General features: G+C 43.8%; 1 long non-coding RNA gene across 1 annotated transcript; it reads right to left on the minus strand.

Moving 5' to 3' along the window:
* Window positions 1-5,410: 5,410 nt before the first annotated feature.
* LOC144152000 (uncharacterized) lies at window positions 5,411-25,023 on the minus strand. Its single transcript, XR_013319028.1, has 5 exons — window positions 24,886-25,023; window positions 19,447-19,598; window positions 15,732-15,814; window positions 7,865-7,945; window positions 5,411-6,576 (listed from the first exon to the last, which is right to left on the minus strand). It is a non-coding gene; the product is annotated as an uncharacterized LOC144152000 (long non-coding RNA).
* Window positions 25,024-25,253: the final 230 nt, after the last annotated feature.

The following is a 25,253-nucleotide window of genomic DNA, read 5'->3' on the forward strand; positions in this document are numbered from 1 at the left end:
TGTGTATTTACAATTGACGTTCAGATAGTCTGACGCCGTGTTTTTTGGCTTGAATCCCTTTTTTTTTGCCGGAGCTTGTCTTCGTGCGATGAGCGCGTCTAAAAGACAGAACAGGAACCTGAGCGGCAGGTGAAGTTCGAGGCGTCGAGTAATGTCGTGGTCTGGCCCCAATGCTGTATATTCTGGTGCGTACTATTTGTACAATCACGAGATTTATTTCGGAGCACATATATTTGCTGGTAAATTACACGACTTGCCCCCAACACATACGGACATCTCAGAACCATAAACAGCTAGGCTAACATCTTTGCTTGATGTTACTTTTTTAATGGGCGCTTCCCGAGTTCTGAGATCCAAAGCATTGGCTTTCCCAAGCAGTACTTTTGCCTTTGATACACTGTTCGCTGTTGATTTGTTTTGTCCTCTTCACGACAAATGGCTTCCTTGGCACAGAAACACCCAAAGTCAAATTTCATGTAAACGTGAAATTTTTGCACGTCCTCTAGTCTCTAATTGTCACTAGGATATTGACAAAGTATGCATACTGTCTTGCCTCAGCCAATACTCTCGAAAACTGTTGCCGCGTGATGGGTTTTTCTATGACTGGAGGTGGACTACATTGGCAGATTAGTCAATGGCTATGATTTGCGTGTTTGAAACGGTGCAAGCAGCTCTCCAAAGTAAGGAGCTCAAGTCGCAAAAACCAAGTATTTTTGTATGATGGTAGGCCGACGTTTTCACCTACAAAGTGGGAAGAGAATTCATTTTTAGTAACTGCTTTACCTATTATTCCTAGACACATTGGAGATCTTGAGGGACACATTCTTCCAAGGCGATGTATTGTAACTAAACGATAAGAGAGTGTATCATTGCAGCAATCGTAAATGCCCCAAATCTCGCATGACCAAATGATAATCAAACGCAATTGAGGACGCCTGCAGAACCGAACTTTTAATGTGTCTTCTCATTTTAAAAATGCCTGTAACGCTGCACCTAAACAAAGTAAATGCATGCTTGGGTAGATGGTAAAAAATTTTGATGAAATGCAGCAAAATCTTGACGACAACAATTTTCTTGCTTGGCTATATTTGACCAAGCCGCATAATGTTTGTTGGTGTTTCTAATTTTGTAGTAGAGTGTTATTGGGCTCTTCTGGCGCCTGCATCATTTGTTAGGCTTCAATGCAAACTGTTATGCCCTCTTCTTCAGTGGTTGCACCAAAGAGAAATTTTCCGCGTGCAAAATCACTCACAGAGCAAAATTGCCATCTTAACATACTCTAAAACTGTATTCTTCGCGTGGTGAATGCAGGTCGCCGCTTTGGGAATGCTGGAAACGTTGCTTGAAACGAAACCCTATCCATTTGCAACTCGTAAAGATAATCATCAGCGCATTATACTTGGCTTCCTTGCTTCAACTACGAAAATTAACAAACCTCTATTTTATCTGCGTTTATTACGATCTGGAAGAATGCATTCTCCATGGTACTTTATTTTTATTTATTTAAGAATACTGCCCAATTCTTGTCGGTGTTTTCGCCGGAAGGGCATAGAAAAAACACGCAAAAAAATCTCCGTGGTTCCGATGATTTCGGTTACGCGGTAGGGCCTTGCTTATTAGGTTCGAACAATTTCTAACATCCAAATTATATGAATATTTCCCAAGTTATTTAGAATCTCGCGTAAGCACCTAAATAGCAAACAAAAAATCTTGCTTCAACCAGCGATCATACAAGCTTAAAATTTGTAGACTACGATGTAGACTCGCTATCTGTAGACTCTCTAGCACGAAGCCAGATTTGCAGTTTTCGAGGCGGAGCTGCGCAAACGTGTATATAGCTACCCGTGATCGAGCTAAATTGCGCGTTCATCTGCCATCTTGAGTTCCAAAGTCTGGTGGGAAAGCCGCAAGCCACCGCATATAGCAGCCGCCGCCGAGCTGCCGGGCCAGTGGCTCTGGCAGTGATGGGACGGCGCTTGCGTGTTCCAGCCGATAAGGGGCAGCGCAGCCGCGCGGATAGTTGACTCCTTATTTTCTTAGCGACTGCCGCCATGGCAATCACCGCCACTCAGTTGAACAGAAGTGACTAGAAATGGTGTCTTCGGCACAGCACTGAATGCGGGCTTTGCTATCCTAAGGTGGAACCCGCGGAATGTGGCAATCACACACGCACCTCGGCAGCTGCACGATATACAGGAACATTCGGAAAATTGCATTGCTGCGCCATCTTCCGCCACAGACTACCCGATCGAGGTTACCCAACCTTTCGAACCACGCATGTTTTGGTCATGCCCGTCCTTACTATTTTCTCAGAGGCCTCTCCTCAATGGCTATCCCCGGACGGGCTTTGGACATTTGCGGACGTCAATGTGGTGACGCGTTAACATCGCCGCGGGCTTATTAGAAATGGTGCAATACAAGTCATAGCTCGCGGAGCAGCTCTTAAAGGCTAGGTCCTCACCAAACTGCATGCGTCGACAGGGTTTGTAGAAAAAAATGAAATCGGCAAAATTGAGTATTGCGGCAACACCAACCTTTTGGTAAATGCCTTATAGCTCTCAATTTAACGCAGGTATCTAGTAAAAAACGCATACTGATAGGGCGACAAATATGATAAATTATTGTCTCAGATCAATACAGACCACGTTTAGGAGGCTACGCATACCTGAAGGGAAACTCGGCACTGCTAAGTGCATATAAAATCCTAATTCGTACGCAAGGTTTACTTTTCGATGATGAGAAGGGGCAGCGGTTCTATACGACGCAACACACTGTAGAACTCAGTTGAACAGAAATGGGAAAAAGAATACCATTCCTTCCATAAGAAAGTTGAAAGAAGCACAACCGTAAAAGTGCCGCCATCTTTCGCAGAAAGTGCAACCAATCGAACGTCAAACATTCTAAGACCCAAATCCCAAACGAAAAACAAACCCATGCGAACATTTTCGCGCTATATGTAAACGCATCTACGAACTACCTAAACGTACACCGATGCGTTGTTTATGAGCCTAAGGTACCCTATTGTACTCCTTTTTTTCATGATCAACACATGTGTTGTGTCATCAAGAACCGTTCTTTTTTTGAGTAACCGTTTTGACACAATGGGAGACTGGTTAGAAGCACGCGCAGTGTGTCATGAGATTTTATCAGAACTTTTTCGGACGACCAAACGGTCTATTGGGAAATTCATTAGTTTTTTTATAGAATTGCATCGTCCCTACTAAGGAAGTTTTCGCTATAAAAATTGTGTCCCTCCACTCTCTGACGAAGAATGACCAGTGGAGCTGGGCACAGTAGAGTAAGTGCACCAAAGAAGGCCGTTATTCGTAAATTGCGATTAAACATACTTCGCAGTTAACCTAATAACACTTGGATGGACTAGGACTTTATTGCAGTGAACGAACATGGGGATATTCGTTTACCTCCCTTATATGCCCATGTTTTGGTATCAAACGCGAGTCTGCAATATTTACAGCCACTCGGTGAATTACGAAACTTTAAAAAGTAAATAAAACTCACCGAAATGTTCTATTCGTCTTAGATGGCCCTTGAGATGTTATTTGGTGTTGGAGAGTTTAGATAAAACAAGACTTACAGCACTTTTCTGTATCAGTATACCCCCTTAGGCGGCTATGTATGGACAGCAAACTGAAATTCTTTACACTTTACCAATTTGCTGTGACCTAACCAACTATGCCAAGTAAGGAAAACCCAGCGTACTTACAGATTCGCTCTAGAGGCCAATTTCGCCATAATGTTTTTCAAGATACCAACACTAGACAGAGAACTTCAGATCATTTATAAAAAGTGGACTTTCACGAAATAATAATTTTTGCCAACGAAACAACTTCCTACAAACACCAACGACGAACGCAGTTTACATCAGGACCTAGCGTTTAGCAGCTCCACAGCTGTACATGTAATGGTCTACCAGCACATTAATTCGTAGGTACAATATATTCACGAAATTTTAAGCCCCCCCCCCCCCCCCCCTGCAAAATGCGGCCGAGAGCTACGTCTTTAGTTGCCATAATTAAAGGAGACCCGCCGCGATGGACACGCGGAGCAACAGCTCCTGCCGTATTTATCAAAAACACGTCACCAGAAGATGAGTTATCGGAGATTCCTGATACAGAAGTAAATAAAGGCGGAACGGATTCATCATGATCGATCCGGCCGTCTGTGGGGGCAGATGGCGCAGCGATACACGTTCGCTCCGTTCCGCTACGTATTGCAGATCTCGCTAACTTTTGCGGCCTACGTTGCTATCTAAGTTTCCTGGCGGGGATTTATATGCCAACCGTCAGTACCTTATCAATTTGCATGTTCGAACCGTTTTTTAAATGCAGGGCACACCCAGGGCTCGCCTTGTCGTCTTAGCTCGCTAACGGTCGATCAGACTGCCGGAATCACTGGGCGAAGCGAGATAACGACCCAAGTAGAGCATTCTGTACCGGGGTAAATGAGTCACCCTGAGGCTTCAAAAAACTACGTGGTTTAAATAGCCGCAACCGTTTGAGTCTCATAAACCGCGGGTGCTTGTCATTCATCTCCGTGTTGTTTAGCGCAAAGAAAACTTCATGCACATTTCAGGCATAATCTCTGCATATAACCGGCAGCCTCATTTTCATACAGTTAGGAACGCTGATTGGGTTGGTTTTTATGATTGTAAGCGAAAATGCAGCAGCGCAAGGAAAAAAATGGCAAGTTCGAAACGACGCAGAAAGGCTCCAGCCGCGCAAACAAAAAGTGACGCGTTCGAAAGACGCAAGACGCTTCAGCCACGGAAAAAAAAAACTGGCGCGTTCAAAATGAGACAGAAAGGCTCCAGGCGCGCAAGAAAAACTTATGCGTCCCAATTGATGCAAAACAGTTGTAGCATACTGAATTAAAGCAAGCACAAAAAGAACAGACTCCCGCTGGTGCAGTTTCAGGCAGGGGGTGCGCGAGCACTGCGAAGGCGGGAAAGTTGAAATGCATCGGGAGTCAGTAGTGATCGGATAACGGCGCTGGAGACCATTATTGCGAATCATGGCTCTGCACTTCCGACAGCTTTTACATTGGGTGGAACGGCTTTAATTTTTTGTTCTCCTTATTGGCATCCACAAGACCATTGTTAAAAATTTTCTCCTTTAGAAGAGTGTTATTCTATAAAGAAGCTACACGATGCAGTTCATGAGAGTCGGTGCATATGCCGCTATTTTTCTACCATTTCTCATTTTATAAAATGATGTGGCATCACAATCACTAGTGTCACAAAACTCTATACTCCAAGGAATACACAGTTTCGTCACTGACAAGCTGATACAAGTGAATAGTTATCCACGACGGCGTACACCAGAAAATATTTTGTGAGATATGGGCTGCATCTCCCAAGTGAAATCCACAGGCTACGCGCAAGGACACGTTATCGACTGGTGGCCAATAAAAAGCGAGGCGCAGTTAAAAGCACAAGTTTCTGCGCCTCACTGATGGCGATGTTGCACCAAAATGCTGTACAAACGACAGGTTGGAGCCAAGTGAACACAATTAGAGGGAACAATATGATAGTAGTGGTGATGATGATGAAGACGATGATGCTTATTCGTCAAGGAGGAAATCCAAGTTTTCAGAATAGGAGAGCTCGCTATCATGATGAGGATTATGATCAAACCAGAAGGAGGAACGGCAAGTTTAAGCAATGGGGCGCCATATGATATGATCGCGATGCTGCAACGGGAAGCTTTCTCTGATGCAATCGCGAATTCTCCTGTGTTATTAGCCAAAGTCCAAATCAAGGAATAACATCTTGATGAGGATGACATATGACGCTTTCTGCGATACAAATGGAAATTTTACTATCCTATGAGCCTAAGTCAAACTGAACGACAACGCACAGAAACCGAAGTACTACCTTCAGATTTCCAAATCACAAACTGAATAAAAATGATTAAAATCGCATTGCCTTAGCAAAGCTTGGTTGAAGATTTGGAACTTGGCAGATTGGATTGTGGCCTTTAAAATACAAGACTTTCTTTGATACAAACGCAATGATCCTTCTGCCAAAACAGGGCTGTAGATTTTTGGCAGGCTGCATAAACAGCGCAAGCATGTCTGTAAAGTAGTTCTCCGTGCAAATGAAAAGTAGAGCTTCGCTAAATAGTTGTCATGAGGCGCTTATGTGAACGTTCCTTGACTGTTTGAAGTTTTCCCTTTGTGGCTATATTAAGGCATACCCAAAAGAAAAACTTTATTTATTCAAACAGTTGTGTGTGCTGTTGAAAGTTCACTGCGGGGTTTTGCCTCGTTGCTTGAGGATTGATTGCTGTGCAAATATTATTAAACTAAGGAGCGAAATTTTAGAAGTCGTAAAGGCTTCTACTGTTCGACATTTTTGTAAAATGTGCAAAAATTTTATCCGGCAAATTGACAGTCCACGCCGTGTTCTGCGTTACTGCTTCTTTGTTTTATGCTGGCACCAGTCATGGTAAACCATATGTTGGGCTTTGGGGCAATAATGTTTGTACGCCTTCAAGCACGCAATGGGTTTGTCCTTGATTCTTTTGTTCCACACATGGATTTGGCAGTGATTTTTTCCTGCGAAAAAGAAATTGTAATATTGCATATTACTGATACTTTGCAGAATAATAAGAGCGGTATTTCTGAACAAACAGACTTTTCTAAAGGGTATTTCTAAACCTTCCTGTTTTAGTTTATTTACCCGCAAATAGCATAGAAATAGAGAATCGGACGTTCGCTGTTGTGAATAAAAACGATGAGTTACGAAGTCCCCACCACGGAAGCGGCTATAGAATTTTACGGTGCGCCTTGTCGAGATTTATGCCAACAATGTTCGGTTCGGCGCTGAGTGGCACACGGGTCTTGCTACGACTTTCCCCTTTCTGTTAACAATTTTCCAAAAAGCGTTTCAGCTTGAGCAAGTCAGGCTGAATAAAATACCGGAATTTTTCATCTTTAGGCGCTAGATATCCGCTTGTTCGCAACTTAGAGCGGTGTTTTTAGAATGGGAATGCCTAGTTTTGTTACCAGCGCAGCTGTTTAGCAAATCGTTATGTTTGGACTCCGCAGGTAAAAATACGAATACATTGCCGACGGCGCGGACGTGAGCGCGAGAATCCAAGAGATCGCCCGGCAGTTAAACAACGGAGAAAATGTGGACCGCTTCTGTATGCGTGCCTCGCGGCAGCCGCCCAGCATCCCCGTCGGACTTTGTCAAGCCAACCATAAACACATAGCGCGTTTGGGCAGGATTCGCGCAAAAATACCCAGCGTTCACCGTTTACCGCGGCAACACTTGCCCGGAAAGAGAAAGACTCGAGCGTTCGCCGTAGTCATGGGAACACTTTCTCGGTACGGTAAACACACGTCATAGCGCACGCGATGTGCAATGATTATCACTTCCAATAAATTCAAAGATGCTCACACTTACAGCACCAATTATGGAGTAGAGGCCGTTGCGGCGGTGAAGAATAAGCAAATCGGCTGCAATCGGGGACTTAAAAACCTTCATGATGCTCATGAAGGCTGCGCACAGCTTCGCTGACTTAAAGTCTTACGCGCTACTGTGAGCATCCCCCTTTTTTTTTTTGGGGGGGGGGGGGGGATAAGAAAACGTTTTAAAAATTTCTCATGTATTCTTTTAGGCTTAAAACATATATGCGGACGTTAGGTTGAACACCTTCAATTTGGGATAATTACTGATTTTCACACCATAACAAAATGCCCATGCCTAAGGCGAGAATAAGTTGGGCCAAGAAACTTCAAGAAAATCGGCTTTATTTTTGGTATTACAAAATATCGAAAAAACAATTAAGACTGTTTAGGGACAGAGCCTTCTTATCATATGCGGTAATTTTGTTCTCACCATTGTGCTTTACTTGGAAAACTGAGCAGAGTTGAAGCGCACACCAGTAGAGTAGCCTATTCCTTTGTCCTTTTCCCCTTCCTACAATAAAAAAAATGAAAATCGTTCGGCAGATTTTGGGAAATCATTGCCCTGACTGGTTACGAAGGAAAAATTGCAATAACAAGGGATGAAAGAGAAAGTGCATCAAACAATAAATCAATATACGCACATGGTTATATAATAAATACGCCCTATATTTACATATTACGCGAAACAGAATTGGAATGAGAGCTTAATCAAAGAGCACCTTAATGAAGGCCACAATTCACACACCGAAAACAAGGCAAATGGGAACGAATTTCTGTTTACCCTGTCAAAGTAAGTTCATTTTTGTAAATAACAAAAAAAGGAGAAGAAAACACACCCAGTATGCCTCAAACCCACACCTTTCTTATTATCAGTGTAATGCCACACCAAATGACCAAATGTCGAAAAGGGGATGCTATTGCCCGTCCACATGGGTATTTATTTGAACGGAATATATTTCGTAGGGTTGGGGTTGGTGGACAACGCCGCTCCGACACCTGGGGGTACGTGGCCTCGTGTTTACCACAGTGGAATGCCGGACTATTTTAAAATGGTTCTTGATTGGAACTGCGCACAAAACACCGGGCAGAAGTGTGTGTGTGTGTGTTGTCGTCCCTGATCACGTGTTGTTTGTGCGCAGTTCCAGTCATGAATCGTTTTTGCCTCATTGCCCTGGGCCATGACGCGAGTGTTTACAATATGTCACAAGTGGTCGAAATCAGGCAACCGTTTTAAGCTACCTAAGGCATAAATGCTTCCTGAACCGAAATTGCCACTACCCGTTTTTAATTAAGAAATATTCTAAAAAACTCGTTGAATCAGCACAGAATGTAATGCCACATTGAAGAACGGCAAGCATGGCAAAATGAAAAGAATTCACCCCTTTCTCGTGCAGATCTAAGTTTACTTTATGAAACAAAGGAAACAAATTAATCAACGACATGCTACCTCTCCAAGCTCAACTTTTCCTCAGTCGCCATGAAGCGTGATGCTCGTACAATACTCCTGAAGTTTCGCGTTCTTTGCCTCGGTTATTTGCTATCATCACGCACGGAAGTGAATCCTTGCATTTTGCGGGTATCCCTGGGCCGGTCTTCGACAAGTGGCACCCTAATAGATATTTGGTTTAGGTCCACAAAATTTGACTAACGTAAATTCTTTTTCAACCTCCGGACTGCTTTTTACAACCCCAGGCCAAAACGTCACTCGCGGTGCGTAAGTCTCCTTGCTGGCAATATCTATAACAAACAATCCTGCTATAAGGTTTTTCTGTCTTTTTAATAAAATTTGTTTTGTCCCTTTTTACACGAAGTATTTCCACAGGCTTCCCTTTTGCCACACAAATTGCATGCCTTTGATCAATTCGATTGTTTCTCTTATGAACGCAAGAACGTCAGGAAACAGAGTTGCCCGCGCCGCAGCTGGTGTGCACCTGTTTACCCCCATACCGCCACGTTCAGGCGTCAGGAGGCGAGCAATATTTTACAACGTTTACATTTCCAATTCGTAGTTTAGTTATTTTTTCGAGGGGTACATCACACCCAAAAACTCCTGACTCCATGCCAATCCGCAAAATCGGCATGTATTACGGGGAATAAAAGAACAAGTTTTGTTCAATCAACTGCTTTCTGCAGACTCAGTGCCGTGTTGATGCATTAGTCTGGTACTATACAGACCAGTGGAAAGGTCGTCCGATAACAAATGTGTTTTCATAATAATATTCGCAGCATTGGTCATTTTTGTAACCGGGCAAAAAAATCAACGACGACATTTTTTTGGCAGTAGTGTTACTTAAACTTTCGGCGTTAACACAGCGTTTCTGATCCTTGAAAACAACCAACCGCACTGTCTTTACGAAGCAGCCGCGCGGGATTTTCTGCACGTTTCTGCTTATCGTCATGAATGGTGGCATACCGGAGGCAGACAAGGTTCGAAACATCGTAAATATTATTGGCAGGCGAGTATTCAACCATTGTGATGCAGCGATGGCGTAGAGGCAGAACATCCGCCTGGCATGCAGAAGGTCCCCAGCTCAAATCCCGGTCGCGGAGAATTCCCACCGAATTAAAAAACTCCTCCTGTTGATGGAATAACTGAGAATGAGGCTTGCGGTGCGGCCTGTCTCCAGCGACCATTGCCGGTAACGCACTCCATCAGAAGAGCAGGATTGGCCACCCTGGTGTAGTTCTGGCCACAACCTACCATGGATACATCATTAATCAACGGCACTCAGTCTCCAGTGCCTGCAAAGCAACTCACCACGGCGGCGGTCAGACCTGTGACGCAGCGGAGGGTGCTAGGAATCCCTGGAACCGGAAAGGCCGCCATGGGAATGTGAACCTGGTAAAGCTTAACGCGAGAACCTTATCTAGCGAAACGAGTCTAGAGGTGTTCGAGGAATTAGAGGGCATTAAATGGGATGCAATAGGGCTTAGCGAGGTTAGGGGGTAGGGGAAGCATTTACGGTGCTGAAAAATAGACACGTCCTATGCTACCGTGGTCTAGAGGACAGAAGAGAACTGGCAGTGGGACTTCTAGTCAATAAAAACATAGCTGGCAACCGAAGAACACTATAGCATTCCGAAAGGACAGCCGGTCTTGTAATTAGGCTCAATAAGAGGTACAAGCTCAAGGCGGTACAGGGCTACGCGCCTTCATCCAGCCACGACGACCAGCTTGTTGAATGCTTCTATGAAGATGCGCAATCGGCAATGGCTAAACTAAAAACAAAGTATGCCGCAGTGAAGGGAGACCTTAGTGCTCAAGTAGGCAAGAATCAGGCTGGTGACAAGGCAGTTGGTAACTATAATCTGGGCTGTAGAAATAGAAGGGGGGGATATTCTAGTAGAGCTCACAGAACAGAATAATCTACCCATCATGACTACCTTCTTCTGCAAAAGGGATAGCCAGAAGTGCATGCGGAGGATCGCGAAGGCGGAATTAAAAATGAAATAAACTTCATATTATGCGATAGCCCTGGCGTAGTGCGGAATTTGGAAATGCTCGTTAGGGAAGGTGCAGTGACCACCTTATGGTATGATCTCGAATTAGGCTAGATTTGAGGAGGGACTTTAACAAGCCAGTACGACAGAAGCCGGTCAATGAGCTACCAGTAAGAAGTAAAGTTGAATATTTCAGGATCGCGCTGCAGAACCGATATTCAGCTCTTGCGGAGGAAGCAGAGTTCACGACACGGGAAGCCACCCGCAATCTTGCACGCATTATCACGGTGTGTGCAGTAGAAGTAGGGGGCACGATGGCCAGTAAGGATACTGTTAAACCTTCTCAGAAAACGAATGCTCTAATTAGGAAATGACAAAGCATGGCAATCTCCACCCCATCTGGCCCAATAGAACCAGCGCAGCTTTCGAAGTCATTGCATACGCGTAAGACGGCTGACATACCGAAAAATAATATGAAGATGATCGAATATGGTGTAGAGAACGGAGGCAGCCTGAAAGCAGGGGAGATGCGTCTAGCGTGAAGAAAAATCAGATGTATGCACTTAAAGACAATGCAAGGCAGTGTCATCACAAATAGGGATAAAATAGTCCTAGTAGCCGAGGATTTCTACTGAGATCTGTACAGTAGCCGGAACATTCTAGATAATGCCGAAAGAGAAATTAGTTCAGATGAGTTAGACATCCCACCAGTAACGATAGAAGACGTAAGGAAGGCGTTGAAAGAAATGAAAGGGGCAAAGCACCTGGTCAAGATCAGGTAGCAGCAGACCTCTTGAAGAATGGCGGGTAAATTGTACTCGAAAAACTGGCAAACCTGTACCTGCAATTCCTAATGACCGTGACTGTACCAGAATCTTGAAAGAACGTGAACATCATCCTAATCCATAAGAAGGGTGACGTGAATGACTTGCAAAATTACAGGCCGATCAGCTTACTGTCAGTCTTCTACAAGGTACTTATCAAGGTAATCGCTAACAGAATTTCGGCCAACTTAGATAACAGTCAACCTAAAGCCCAAGCAGGGTTTCGTAAAAGTTATTCAAGAATGGACCATATTCACACGATCAATCAGGGGACAGAGAAGTGCGCGGAGTATACTGAACCCCTATATACAGGCTTCAAGGATTACAAGAATGCATTTTACTCTGTTGAAACCTCAGCAGCCATTCAGGCATTACGGAAGAAGAGTGTAGGCGAGAATTATATAAGAATACTAGAGGATATTTACAATTGGTCCACAGGTACCATGATCCTCCAGAAGGAGGGCAGTAAAATTCCCATAAGAAAGGGCGTCAAACAAGGAGGCACCATCTATCCGATGTTATTCACAACATGTTTACAAGAAGCATTCAGAACATTGCATTGGGAATAGCTGAGAGTAAGGGGGATTGGAGAATACCTAAGTAACCTCCGATGTGCTGATGACTTTCCCTTGTTAAGTAACTTGGGGGACGAATTGCAAAGCCGGCTTACCGCACTGGACAAACAGAGAAGACCCGTGGGAGTGAAAATTATTATACTGAAAACTAAAGTAATGATCAATACCCTCGGGACAGCCCAGCGGTTTGAAATAGGTGGCGAGGACGTGGAAGCGGTAAGCGAATATATCTACTTAGTGCAAGTTTTGACCCCGGGTCCCAACCATAAGGCAGAGATAATTGGAAGAATAAGAATGGAATGTAGTGCATTTGGTAGTCATCCTCAGATAATGAATGGCAGCCTACCATTGTTCCTGAAGAAGAAAGTGTAGGAGAGCTGCATCTTACCGGGACTCACCTACGGAGCACAGACCTCTGGGCCCAATAAGAGGTTCAAGTTAAATTCAGGACGCCTGAGCGCTCAATGGAACGGAACATGATAGGTGTAACATTAGGGACCTCAAGAGAGTGGAGTGGGTCAGGGAACAAACGCGTGTTAATCACGTATTAGTTGAAATTAAGAAGAAGAAATGAGCGTGGGTAGGGCATGGAATGCGAAGGCAAGGCCACCGTTCGTCATTAGGGGGAACAGAGGGTATCTCTGGAGAAGGTAAGCGTGGCAGGGGGCGACCGAAAGTTAGATGGGCAGATGAGATCAAGAAGCTTGCGGGAAAAAATTGTTCGCAGTTAGCACAGGACCGGGATTATATGCACAAAATGGGAGACGCCTTTGCCCTGCACTGGGCGTGGGTAGGCTGGTGATGATGGCGACTAAATATTATTGTTTTTTTTGCGTTTTATCTCCCGACAGTCCATAATGCTAAGCAGTGAGAGATGTGTGCATTCTGATTGTTTGGACGAGGGGCAGTTCTTGTGCCTGCAACTGAATGCTGGGGATGATTGTGTGCCAAGGGAAGGCGGTCTACGTGCTCTTCTGAGCCACCTAAACTCGAGGTGGAGGCATAATGACACCTATGCACTTTTACATACTGGTCTAAAGCCTCTTTGCACTATTTAAGCTTAGTAACTTGGGGCAATTTGCTTTCCATCGCGCTACCCAACACCAGTGGACTTGTCACGTTAACGTTAACACCCACCCGCGACTGCGATCAATCGACACTAGAACCACTTCCGCTACAGCTGTCTTAAGATTCAACACCTTGCTTTCAGGACATTCAGCACTATCAAAATACACTAAGGTGGCCACAAATGCGTTTTCCTTATGGTGCACCCTATCCTAACGCACATACTAGAATGCTTCACGAGGCGGCCTCTCTAGAATCTTTAACCTTCCAAAGAAGATTTTGACCTTACGTGTTACCTACTTCGCCCACCGAATCGCTTCTTGCCCCATCTTCTAAGTAGCGCAAGTTATTATAACTCCTACTACTCAACTGGTACAGCCACTTCTGGGTCCAACATTTGTGTCGAAGCTACTGGCAAGGGCGTAAGCGTAGAAAGCATTCATGACTTTTTATTGCCTTGCTCGTAACAGCAGTGTACCACTGCACGCTCTTTGCGTAACCAGCCCTGTTACGGTCGGGATACGTGTAAAAGGTTGCACACTGCTTCCGGCCTTTACTGTTGTGTCATGGTACCTCTTGTGTTATTTTCCCGGATAACACAGCGAGAGGCTTGTAAGACTGTTCCAGAAATTCGTCCTACCTTAAAAAAGTTAAAAAACTACATTCTCCTACGTACGACAAGGGCACACTAACCGAATGATTTCACTAGAATCCTCCTGATATTCTTTTATGTGCATTATTCCTTACCAGACCAATTGGATACTCTTCTTCGTTTTCTAACTATAGCATATATGCCTCTACGTATACAATCTGCATGCTATAGGTATTTTAACTCATCTGCGGTCGCTACAACTAGCTCATGGTTAACGACAACATCTGATCTCCTGTGTGCCTATCAAGACCGTTTAAAGACAGTTCGTGGCCACCTTCAGTCGATGTCAACACGCTTTGCTGTTCTGCACACGCCAGCGGCAGATACGTCAGAAACTGTACTTAGGTCGCGAGTCTTGCTACTGTTAGGCTTCCAGCTGATGACGAGATTTCGACGGGACATCAACACAAGGTAGGATATTTCCATGAGCTATGAAGACAGCACGGACCACCACTATTTTTCTAGGAAAGACGGCTTCTGCACCACAACCCACAAAACGGCATCAGAAAAGGACACCGAACTAGCATTGAGAAACTTCGAGCCGTTCAGTTCAGCTTTTCACAAAGTACCCCAAATCAATTGTTTGCAGAGAAAGAGTGCGAGACGTTCGTACGCATATGAGTTATCACTTGTATTCTTGCATGATGGCGGTATGTGTAAGGACTACTATTTTTGTTGATTCTTATAAACCTACCAAGTTTAGTTTCTTCTATATAGGGAATCGAACTTGGGGAAGCGTGTCTATTTTCCACCTTCACCTTAACTTGGGCGAATGGGGGATTTGATTGATTGTGGTGTTTAACGCACGGAAACTAGATAGGTTAGGAGGACCGCCGCAGTGTAGGGCTCAGAATTAATTTTAACCACTTTGGGTTTTTTTAACATGGGCCCGAAATCTCCAAAATATGGGCGTTTTGTCTTTTCGGCTTCATCAGAAAAGCGGCCGTCACGGTCGGGAATCGAAACCACGATCAAAGAGTTAAGCCAAGTTGACAAATGAAGCGACACGGATACCCGACGACACGATGTTCGCTTTACGTTACTCTGGGGGGGGGGGGGGGGGGGGGTTGATTTTTATTAACCGACAAGCGTGCTGCAAACGGGCACCAATTCGGCAAAGTACTCATTGTAATAATGGCTCATCAAGCATCGCTTATGTCTGTAAACTGTAAGACATCATTGTAAAGTTTCATACCTTAGCTGGCTGAATTATCGACATTGCTGCTCAAATTCTATCGCAGTCATCGTTCCTATTTATTTGCACACACTGGTAAAGCGGCATTGATAAAAGCTTCGTAAATTGCTAGTCAATATTGTGGAATGTCGCCTGCCGAAAACGCTGCTGTGAAATTTCAGGAGCAACGCATGAATCATTAGAGTGCAGAGAGTGCAAGCGGTAGGAGTGCATTGAATCTGACATTCGGTAACGTACTCTGTATTCTGTGACATTACCCTGACGCCTCTAAATGTTTTACATAAGCAGAGCGTAGTACATAGCTGCAAACGAGGTCAGGCCAACGTCAGAGTTTGAAGTTATGCTACTTCGGCACATTAGTCTTTAGTTCGCTCTTTCACAACGTAAGACAGGTTTTCGTTCGGTCAAGCGCCGCAATATTAAATTTACGACTGAATAAAACTGCCTATACCAATATTATGTACTTTGAGGCAATAAGAAATGAGGAGTGCATGGTAGTTAGCGTCAGAAATTGGTCTTAAATTGCGGCATAGTACACAACTTACGTGGGAGTTTATAAGTGGTCAAGGTGGGTGCCCACTCCAATTTTGTTTCGCCAGCGAGGACTCCAAAAAAATTTTCCACTTTTCTGCAATAAAAATAACAAATTTTTTTTACAGAGAAATAGAAACATTATGAGCAAAACGTAGTCAACGTGTGCCCCCCCTCCAATTTTATTTTGCCAGCGAGCAGCCCAAAAATTCTTCCACTTTTCTTAAATAAAACTGACAAAATCATCTACTATAGAGAAAGTAAACATTTTGAGAAAAACATAGTCAAGGTGTGCCCCCACTCCAATTTTGTTTTGCCAGCAAGGAGTCCAAAAAAGTCTTCCACTTTTCTGCAATAAAACTGAAAAAAACACCTTCTATAGAGAAATTAAACATTATGAGCAAAATGTAGTCAAGGTGGGCCCCCACTTCAATTTTGTTTTGCAAGCGAGGCTTAAAAAATTTTTTTCCACTTTTCTGTAATAAAAATGACAAAATCACCTTCTATACAGAACTTAAACATCTTGAGCAAAACGTAGTCAAGGTGGGCCCCACTCCAATTTTGTTTTTCCAGCTAGGACTCGAAAAAATCTTTCCACTTTCATGTGCAAAAAAATTGACAAAATAACCTTCAATAGATCAATTTGACATTTTCAGGAAAACGAAGCTTACAACAATGATGCTTTTCTAGATAAAAAAAATTATTTCTTTTCTTTAAACACTTGGTAAATTTTCCTAGAGAACCTGTTGGCAACCAAATTATACCATAAAGCTTTTCACCATCCTCAATGCGCTTTACGTAAACTTTCTGTGCAAGATTTAATGACGACTCTATACCCAAACTGCGTGAGTTGCGCAAAAAAGACGAAAAATGACGAGACGCGACACGGCACAAAGCGCTTTATATCGTGTCATGTCTCCTCAGCATTCGTGTTTCTGCGCCATTGAAGTACACATTGGAATAACAGCACGCCCAAAATACACTGTTTTAGAGGCAATACCCAATGCACACTGTTTCTTATATTACAATTTTTGTAATCCAGGGTTGTTTGGTGCTCCAATACTTTGAATACGGGCACCTTGCTACGTGAATACTTCTAGAAACCACACTGGCCCGCATGGACACAAGTACATGGCAAATAGTAGCATTTAAAAGGAAAAGGTTAAAATCAAATGCCCTTGTTTTACTCTGGCTGTGTAACAGTAACAATCCAAGCTCGTACACGGACTTCGAACACGTGATCTGGTCATGTCAAGTACACGCAGGTGGCTGAACAGGCAAAACGTTTGCTAGTAATCAGGACTGGGTGGTGGTAATGCTCAGCTTCTGCCCCGGCCTACAAGCTGCTCTCATACAGCCTGCGGATTATCCCGCCTGGAGCTGCCTGTAGCGAACTGCCGGCTGGCGGTACGAAGATACCCGTCGCTACCGCAAGGTGTCCTCGTTTTCTTTAGATATGACAATAAAATCTATGATCGGTTGTTCCGCTCACGTCTTTCATGCAGCCGCTATTGGTTGCACCAGGGGTCAAACTTAGGGGCATTTTCGTTAGAGATTTCACGCTGTCGCACGATTAGTTGAGTCTTGGATTCCAGCTCTAAAAGCCTGCGCCAACAACGCGTGTCATAACGTGCTCTTTTTTTATATCGACGTTGTCTAGGTCTAAGGCCAACCGTTTTTCTGTCGTTGGCCGTAAATCCTTCCGAAGTACAGCGCCGCCATCCGCAAAAGACACAAATCAGGAGGGGCACCAAGCCACTCTGGGGGAAAAAAAACTTCTGGGTATTTCGAAAAAACGCGCCATGACCACCTATATGTGATGTACTTGTGAAACACAAATGCAAATCAAATGTCTCGCTGAATATTTCCCGTTGATACAAAAAAAGGTGCAGTGACACGCGCGGACAATACGACCATCGCCCGCACCTCAACGCCGGTGCGGTAAGAGCAGGAAACTGCGCCCGTGCGATGAATGAAACCGCCTCGTCATGCTTACCAGATTTCCTCGGAAGGACAACAGGGTCGCTATGCTGAGCAGAAACGCCTACTTCACTCCGATCCCCCCGGTGCGGAAGGAATAGGATGGCCGTTACGACTAGCACAAGAAATGGAGTCGCGACAGCGTCGGCGGTGCAGCCCGAAACAAATGTACCTAAAATGATATGTAATCTAGTTACTGTCTAACTATCGCGTCGGCCGAACAGATATAAAAATAGATGCGGATTGGCTATGTTACATCTCCAGGCACTGCGCTGGACCTGGCCGCCCAGTGAGTTAGATAAGTGCTGATTTCATGGTACTAGATTACAAACAGTCATAAAGATCTCTTCACACGAGCGTTCCCATTGTACTAGGCTTGCAGGCTTTCTGCGAAAGCTGCAAGTTTTCCCAAGAACCCTTTGTCAAATTTATACTCCCCATTTCCTGCGGGGCGGGGTGATCAACGCTGCTGCAACGATGCCAAATTGTCAAACCCAAGTAGTAGCCCGGATACAGCCGGAAGTAGCAGCTGCTAGCTAAATTAGCAAATTGCTGGTAGCAGCGACCCCACTGCCAGAGAGTATAATAATGATCAACAACCATATTTAACAAGGGTTACACAAAGTTCACGATATTCTTGAGATTGGTCTGATGTTGACACATTGTCTGACCATGCGTTTCACAGCGGCGCAGCATCGGAGATGCTATTTTAGTAAAGCTACAGTCGTAAGGTGAGCACAGATATTCTTTTGTTTCAATGCGCCGAGCTGCATTCCTTCGAGAGGAACAGAATCTCTTTTTCTTGATTTTGGGTGAAGGTTGGCTGTGCGCTACATTTCCTGGTTATGTCAAGTACAGAGCAATATGTCTTTTCGAACAGACGAAGGAACGTGTAGCGCAAGGCTCAGGGATATGCCTCATGTCATGCTCATGGATTGACATCAGCCACCAGCTATTCGAAGCCTTGTTGTTTCATTATAAAACTGTTGTTTCATTATAAAACTGTGAGGATACTCGTCCAGGACACCTACTGAGAATAAAGTACCCTTACCCACGTTGGCGTTTGACAACAGCATTGACTTGAAAATATTTTTCATTTGTTTGAACAAAACCGCGCTTTCGGCCGTTTGCTAAAACCGTACGCCTTTGTTATAACGATTTTCTACGTGTGTACAACTGCCTTCCTGACTAATCAGGAAACGTAAGTAACAGCCATTGCTGCATTGCCCACTCGGACATAGGAATATGCGACGACTAGTTGGCTTGCAAACATTTGACTTTTATTTATTATGGCTTGTACTTAACCAAAACTTTGCATTTGTGGTAATCGCTTGATCGTATCAATATCGTGCAATTCGTTTCGGGAAAGGTCTCGTGAACCACCAGCTCCTGTCGTGTTTTATCACTAGAAACCTCCTGTGTAAGCACACGCAATAACAGAAGGTGGAGATTTCAATTGCGTTCACCTCTGCTTTGAACGAACTGATTAATGCTATGTACCCATCGAAACATTCGCCCAAACAGGCATCACCGCTAGTGCTGCTCTACCACGATGGGAAGAAACATACCAATCTTGCGCCACTATAGCGCCGCAGTCACCACAGACTATAGCCCCGATAGCTTATTATTCCAGGAAGCCTCCTGGACCAAGGAAGCTTAAACTCACACCTCTACCCTCAAATTAGCGTCAAGAATTGTTCATTACTAATATTATCCCATCTTAAATGAGCATTTCAAAAATGCACTTACTCATGATTACCTTGTTGGTAGTACTTCTTAAAGTAGTACTCCTTCTTGGTCAAGTTTGTTCTAACATACTTTATGCAACTCACTTTTCGATGATGGATCATTGGCCGGTAACTCTGCAGCAACAGCCATCTTGGCTGCCAAGTGTCTAGTGACTGCAACAAGAAAAACCTTTTTTGCAGTAGTAAATCATGACGAAAGAAAATGCCACAACGAGTGATTTTTGGAACCGTATGCAAAAGATTAACCTACAAGTTTTCTGTAATAGTTTATTTTGGTAAACTAATGCAATGACAGTCAACTGCTTAAAGCTAATGCGATTAGGCAAAAGTTTTACATTTTATAAACTATAAAGTCCAGAGCGGAATACATGGTGCGATTTTTTTTCCTTGATTAGAAAAGTTTGAAAACTCCGTGACCTAAAACACCATAAACATTATCTCCGCGTCAATTATTGCATCCTCTGGCCTCGTGTGTGCTGATGAGCTCTTGTGTTGGGTTCGAGAGACACAGCTTCATGCTAAAATTTTAAGTGTGAAAACGAGTAGTACGTATGACGTCATTTTTACCATTTTTTATAGATTTGGCATGTTCTATAATTAAAAATTGCAATAGAAATGAATTTAGTACAATTGCATTAGTTCTTAACATCACGTATGCTGTAGCTCTTCGCATAAAAAATATGTCATTTTGCAGCTGTCCTTTCCAGACTGAAAGTCTTTTTCGGTTCGTTTTGTGTGGTTAAACATATTTCCTCATATTTAAGCTTGTATTCCAAATTTGTGTGATGTATTATGATGACAGGTCACGAGTAAAATAAAGTAATGTGTTTACTGCAATGCCTACTCGAGTGCCGACATACCATGACCTTTTCTGTTGTGTATGACCAACTTTTGTGTAGAAGGCCACAAAGGAAAACGACGTTAGGAACTGCATAAAGCCCAACTAACGGGGAAAATACCCTTGCTGAAACTTCCCATTTTCGGTGGAATATAAGCACTATTTATTCTAATATATTAGTCTGAAGTTTGCTTTTTATTGAAGAGAATTGAAACGGTTCATTTGGATAGAAAACGCTACATTTTATTTGGTAAATGGCAACCCCAAAATGGTTTTATTCAGTGGAGTGTAACTGTAGCTGTTTGCCTCTGCAACGCAAGATTTGGCACTGTTAAATAGGTTATGCTGCAAGAGGATAGAATTACATGCAGTGCAAAAAGCCTAAATGAAGGCAATAGAAAATCAATCTGCAAAATGTCGGTAGTATATAAACAGGAACAAATACTGAAATATAGTGTTGTAGTAAGGCTTCTTGATACCTCGCATTGCGGATGTAGTAAAGAAGAAAGGAGAAATAAGCGCGAAAGGCCGACTCCGAGCTGCAATGCGGAAAAGAAGCGAAGATGGCCCTACATTTTTAGGGCCCTAGATGCCGCCAAAACAAATGTCTAAAGTGCCTTAAATTTGTTTTTACGCGAAAGGTGGCACGATTTTACTCTTCATAAGCGTTAACCCCCGCCGAGCACTGTTTGGCGCCACTACGGCAAAATTCAGGCACGAACAGATGAGGTATGCAATGTCTTGTTAAGAAGGTCCAAGATGTGACTACACGGAGGAAGCGGCTGCAGTAGTGAAGTGAAACTGAGTAAAGACGACACGGAGAGTTCAGGGTCTACGGAAGGTGAGTTTTCTGCGAAACGATTCGTCTGAGAATCGACAGAAGCGGAGAGTAATCGAAGTAAAAGATTTCAGCGTATGGACCGCCAGAGGAAAAGACCCTGGTGGTTCATCGCTAGCCGCTACATTCCCGCTACGGGGAATTCTTACATGGAATTTAACTTTTATTAGCGGAGTTTGAGGTGGCAGTGACTCTATCCTTGTGATCGTGAACTTTAAGGCCCGATGGAGTAACCTATGCCGGTCGATCTCACCTGGGAAACGGCGCCCAGCACGCCCTTTTGAATAGTTTCAATGTTATGTGACGGGAAATTAGAGTTCCCTAAAAATGAATGTCTAGCCGACTTGTTCTGCTTCTGAGCAGCGAAAAATGTCGGCAGGACGGGGCGGAATACTGGCCAACATTGTTTGCCAATTGTGGTGGAAACCTTACAAAAAAGGTTAATTTTACACATTTACAGTGGATTGTAGAGACGTGAAACGTCCTCCCTAAAGTTATGGCTTATTTCGGAGTCGCCGCTCGTTCATCGCTTGCGTCATCGATCTGATACCTTTTGTGCTGCCACCGAGACGCGGGAAGCGTATATTCACCTCACAATTGACGGATGATGTGACAACGTGCACCATGAGGCCATTCTTAAAGCTCTAAAGACCACAAGGCTTGGCGGCCGTGTGTGCCAGTGAGTGCGGAGCCACCTCTTTGGGAAGCCATCCTTAGTAATTAGTCAAGATGGCCCAATGTCAATACACTATAACCATGGCGTTGTTGCGTAAGAAGGTGTCTTTAACCCAACGTTGTTTAAATTTGCGCCTACCTCCTGGCCACTTCACGTCCAACAACGCAACATCTGACGATTTTCGCGAATGATAGTTGCATCTGTGAAAATGCAGTAATTCGTCAGTACGTTCGCGCGCGTCTGCAAAAAGCTACAGAGTTGACAAATTTTTTGTCGATAGACAGAGGTAGGGGTACGTGCTAGCTAAAGTTCAGTGCTCGCGCTCTCAGAGAAGCCCATAAATGCGCTCTTTTTGGCAGTAATGGCGAAGCGTTTTTTATAGGAATCCACACAAGGTTCTTGGCGTAGTTGTCGACAGAGACCTTTCTTGGAGCACACAGTTACGTTGTTTGAAAGGAGGGCTGTCGACAGTGGCCTACATTCTCCAAATTATCACTGGCAACCGGTAGGGAATGCCCAGAAAATCAGTGGTGCAGCTGTACAACACGCCTTTCTTGGGGTCCCTCCGGCTCAGCCTCCCGGTTCTTTGTGTTATGCGCCTCACGAATATTCATGAAGAGTAAGGCGTACAAGCGCACACCCACGAACGTGCCTTGACCGACCACGCTGCACTTCAACAGCCGCGACAGTTGCTGCGGCTCGTTATCTCAGTTTGTATATTTACGGGACCATTGAAACATCCAAGGCACATATTACACACCCATACAAAATGCCTATCAGCAGATTGCTGTCGGCCATGTTTACGCCACCATGCGTCTTTCACAAAGGTAGTAGATGCCCACATCTCCAACATGCCATCTAACTGTACGCCTGCGGTGGAGCCGCGGCTTCTGCTTTGGTGTATCATGCAGTCTGTAGCATTCCTAATATCTTAGTTTTAGACAAGAAAGAACATTTTTAAACATAAGGGACTGCAGTGACTAACACTGATGGATCTACACCAGAACTACGGTTATTTGTACCGAACTTTAAAGAAATGGCTTTGCGGAATATTGCGTTTATAGTGGCGCTGTGGTTATACCCACGAATCATCTTGATGACATCAACTTCAAGGTAACCAATCCCACCACTTGCAAGGATAATGCAAATACCGCCATTAATTTCGCCCTTCACCATCTAGCAAACCTTAAGGTGCAGATTGGCGATTTTCTGCGACTTAAAGCCGGGGTTTCAATCGCTGTAGTTAGGCCAAAGCTGTGCGCCTCATATACAGTTGCTGGCCGACATAAGATTATCCTATATATGTGCTGCACAAAGAAGTCATCCCATCACATTACAGACGCCTCTGTTTCAATGCGACATTGTAGGCAACAAAAATTCGGACGCTGATGTCTGTTTACTTACGAAAAATGCGGAACATCCTAATTCCGCCTTTAATACGTACGATGTTAGGACTGTCGCAAACTTGCCGGGAGACCGCGCTATGCAAATGAACTATAGATAAGCTGACGAGCGCACGTGTTTTTTGCCTTTGAAATGCAACTTCAGCGTCCTCTTTCATTTGGCCTCACACGGCCCGATACAACCGCTTTTTGTAGCCTCTGGTGTGAAGTTGGACTCACAAATGCTTACTCTTCTTTGATCAGAATGGCAGGAAGGGAGGCGTTTGACATACCTGAACCACCGGTGACCATACAGCATGTTTTACTCAGTCTCTCACATTTTTCTTCCGGAAGAAGCTAACTCAACGCTATGGAAGCTATATTACCCTCGATCGTTTCCTGAGAAACGCCTCGCCCATTCTTATCCCCGTAAGGTGCTCCGGGGCGTACTGAAAACGACCGACTTGTACAAAAGGCGGTCGTCAAAAGACTCTGGACTTTAGGTAGTCTAACTTAACTACAACTTCTAATGTGTCCTTACGCTGCAAATGCATCTTTATGTTCTGTCCTTTACTTTTTGTTATTTTTCTGTTTTTCCCCTTTTACCTCTCTTCCGCATGTAGGACACCACAAGATCCCCTACCCTGAGTATATTCCTTTCTTTTTGAGCTTTCTTCCTGCCTTTACTGCACTACATCGCCTCACGGATTTCCTGTGAGGTTCTCTTTTAAGGCAGCTGTGTAGGCTTCGTTTGTCAAAATACCTTCATTGAGCTGGTCATTGTTGATTTCAGTAGGAGGCCCTGAATAATCACCTTGTCACTATTAATATTCCTTTTATCACGACCCATAACCCAATCAAGGTGAGGCGCTGTAAAACAGCTTTGAAGTTAAGATTACTAGTTATTTAGTCTTTTAACAGGAAAGGCGAGCCTGAATATTACACTATGCTGGCCAGACGATGAGGCGTTGAGGGACTGCTGCTTGTTCTGCGACAGGTACACTTTCTAGAAAGAGTTAAGTTAACTTATATCACCTCACAATGATTGCTGGACGCTACATTAAATACTAACAGGCAGCAGCTCTAAATGACAATATCTTCTTTGAATTCGGACTTTTCATTGAGGAGTCTGTGTGGTCTTCTTCCTCTAAAACTTGCGGGATCAACATGTCGTAGCCAAGATGATTTTATTTACCTTTACAATATGATGCACGTATTTTAGATTTTCATGTTTTTCCGCTTAGCTAAAATCCTTGTACGCGCTCTTGATTTATTGCGATGTTTCGGAGCATGCACGTGCTTTGGCGCTGTAAATTAAAAACATTTCTAAAAACGCCCTGGTGCTTTAGAGTTCTTTCATATTTTATAGAATTTGAAGGTTCCTATGCCTACCTGACCTTGAAGACAAACTTGAACTTCAGCGCACAATTAAGCCATTTCTGTTATTCCAAATGAATTCATCGTTGCTATAATTTATTAGGTAAGCAAAGACAATGTTTTTCTTTACACAAAGCCTAGCCGCAAAGTCTTTCGACACACACAAATAAGAATTTGCAATAATGTTTGTTGTTAACCATAACTTAGTGCTTGCACTTTCTTTCTCCAATGCATTTATTTTCATAATAAATGAGCTCGAATAATAATATTTTTCATAAAACATTCTGATCTATCTGCTTCTTCAGCCGTTTGTTGCACAAAAAACTCACCCAAAAAAGGGATTGCAAGGTTGGCCTTCTAAAATTTTGCCCAACGCAAAGTGCAAGAGTGGCCAAAAGTATGGCGACCCTCATCTTACAAGTACCGTGCAAGGATTCACCTGCTGGGACTGGCCAGCTCCACAGAAGGGCTGCCTTTATAAACAATCGTGAGGCAATAAAGTATCTTTTGTGATTTTCCTTCATTCAGGCATCCTGGAAGCATTGTTTTGCCATCAATCTTGTGTGGGTGGACAGATGGCAAAATTTGCTTATTGTTTAATACTCAAATGCTAAACAACAGCAGGCTACCTCGGCACGCGTAGTTTTGGAAACCTACTTGTGTTGATGTTTAGACCAATAGTGCTGGACGTATTTAC

Source organism: Haemaphysalis longicornis, unplaced genomic scaffold, assembly GCF_048455015.1.
Source record: "Haemaphysalis longicornis isolate Haplotype H1 unplaced genomic scaffold, Haemaphysalis longicornis Haplotype H1 scaffold_9, whole genome shotgun sequence".
Classification (NCBI taxonomy): Eukaryota; Metazoa; Arthropoda; class Arachnida; order Ixodida; family Ixodidae; genus Haemaphysalis; species Haemaphysalis longicornis.